Below are 2,645 nucleotides of genomic sequence, written 5' to 3' on the forward strand. Positions count from 1 at the left end.
GCTTCCGGGCCTTGACGAGTGGTGATCACTGTGTAAAAAAAAAAATAGATATAGATGTGAAAGCATTCTATACACAACTTTTTTACCAACACCCTATACGCATAAATATGAATTTAAGTTCACACAATTATATTACGCACACCCACCCACTTGCTATTTCTCACAAGTCGTACGTTTTTTTTTCACATAAAGAACTTATAGTGAATGCACATTGAAGTCGATAGGTCTATCCTCAGATCAAACAACTTATCCCCCCCCCCCCCAAAGGACGAGTGAGGTCATGATTATGATCCTACTTAATTGATTTTGGCCTTTTGGTCAAGATCAAAGTGTAGTATCTGTTCTGCACTTCTATTTCTTGTTCTCTTTCAGTGGAGGAGAAATCCTTCACGACTGAGACAATTTTTATTTTTGTACCTTTTCTCCACGTTAAAAAAAACGACCCTGGTGTCTAACTCTGTCCCGTGGGGAGGCATAGTAAATAGGTACATAAGTCCCTTAATATTCTATTTTCTCAAGCAGTATAATATTACTAACCTGAATAAATACCTGTATAATAGTATATCTGAACCACACGGGTAATAAAAAGTTAGATAAAACTCAAAATAATGTATGCATGTGGATGTGTGTGTGTATATATATATATATATATATATATATATATATATATATATATATATATATATATATATATATATATATATTGAATATATATGTATGTGTATGTAACTAGATGTGTATGTGGTGTATATATCGATATGTATATGTGTATTTACGATGTCATGGAATAAAAATTGGTAAGTACAACAATATATAAATATTTGTATTCCGTTTGTATAGCCTAAATGTTCTGAATTTGTTGTTATATATCGTTATATAGCTGTATAAACCTCGAGGGAGTAGTTGTATATAAAGCCACCTTCCTGCATTCTGCCATATATTTTTAAATATCAGGTTGTTGCATAAGTTCTAAAATATGTTTTGATATTTGGCAAAGTGTTATATATTGTTAGAAAGCACGTGTTCGGTTCTACAAGATAATGGTCATCGTTTTTTTGCTCATATAATTTTTTCTTGTTTTTCAGAACCGTATAATAGATTGTCACGTAGATAAAAAAAATCACATTTTCGACACCTCCGTCTTTCCGCCTTTAATCGAGGTAAAAAAAAAAATACAACAACAACAAAAAAAAAAAAATCCGAGTGAATTGACCAAGGATATTTGTGCCATATATGGAGAAAACGCTATAGCTGAGAGAACTGTTCGAGATTCAAACACGCCAATTTTTTACCTGAATGACGCTCCTCGTCGCGAAAGATCAATCAAGATAGACAAAGACAAACTCAGGTTTATTTTTGAAGGAAGATGGCCATCAGAGATGAAGAGAATTGGGTGAAAAGATGAAGTGTGATTTTGTGACAATTTCACGCCATCTTCAGTTGATGGATTTCACACAAAAAACTGGAGCTTGGGTCTCACACGGTATTATTTTTACTGTTAAAATTTTGTGATTTTCTTAAAAAAACAAAAAACAAAAAACGGCGGGAACTTATGAAACAATAGTGAAATAATTATGTAATTATTTAAAAACCAATTCTTGTTATAGGACGGGTGGGGGCTTTAATTAATAATTATATACTTTCATCTAACGATCTAATAATTTAATAACTACTTTAATTATTAGTTCGATGTTATTGTTTGTTGTAATTGAACCGTTTTAGTTATTCTATTTAGAAATATTATTTAAGGTTGTTTTATTCAATTTATTATTTTTATTTAATTTATAGTTAAATTAATTTATTATCCATTATTAATAGCTGACAACAGTTGCGTTTAACAACGAAATAAGCTAATTTATATAAGCTATAGGGAGTTATTTCCCTTTTAGCAATTACATTGCGTTTGATTTTCATATACCAATATAAATGTGTTTTATGCTTCCACCATGTGGTCACTTTTCGTAACAAGTTAGGTTATTTGGTGTATCTTAAATAGTATGTGACCCATCTTGCCGCCTGGCAATATGTTTCGACCGGGCAACGACAGGTATACATAGCAAGTAAGTATATAAATGCGTGTGAACACGAAGGACTCGGTATCAAGAGGTTGTAAAAAATATCCACCCCGAGACCTTGCATTAAGAAACACCTATCAGGGAATATCGACGTGTTGCCTTAAGCAATACGAAACTAATGAGAGTGCTACAATTTTGGAACCGTCTCAATTTTTGGATTCGTGTCATATTTGTCAGGGCTGAATAGGTAGGTAATATGGAGTAAGATTCCTTTAACTTATTGGGCTTAAAAGATCATGAGTATATTAATATGTATGAATGCGTAGGCCTTCGTATTGAGCGAAGGTACAAAAAAGTTAGTTAGCATTGTATGTAACGATTAGATCGTGCCGCAGTCTTAGCACTTCAAGTGTAAAGAAGTTGAAAAACAGACCCCACTCCCTGTAGCACAGCAGAGAGAGAGAGAGAGAGAGAGAGAGAGAGAGAGAGAGAGAGAGAGAGAGAGAGAGAGAGTGTGAGAGAGAGAGGGTGTGTGTGAGACAGAGAGAGAGAGAGTGTGTGTGAGAGAGAGAGTGAGAGAGAGAGTGAGAGAGAGAGAGAAAACTCACGCTCTTCGCAGCAGCCTTTGCA

At 33.9% G+C, this 2,645-nt stretch overlaps 1 pseudogene; it reads left to right on the plus strand.

Annotated features, from left to right (window-relative positions):
* The first annotated feature begins 299 nt into the window (after positions 1-299).
* Positions 300-515, plus strand: LOC145247036 (U2 spliceosomal RNA; annotated as a pseudogene).
* Positions 516-2,645: the final 2,130 nt, after the last annotated feature.

This window comes from Euprymna scolopes, chromosome 24 (genome assembly GCF_053919585.1).
Source record: "Euprymna scolopes isolate OS-2025 chromosome 24, ASM5391958v1, whole genome shotgun sequence".
Classification (NCBI taxonomy): domain Eukaryota; kingdom Metazoa; phylum Mollusca; class Cephalopoda; order Sepiida; family Sepiolidae; genus Euprymna; species Euprymna scolopes.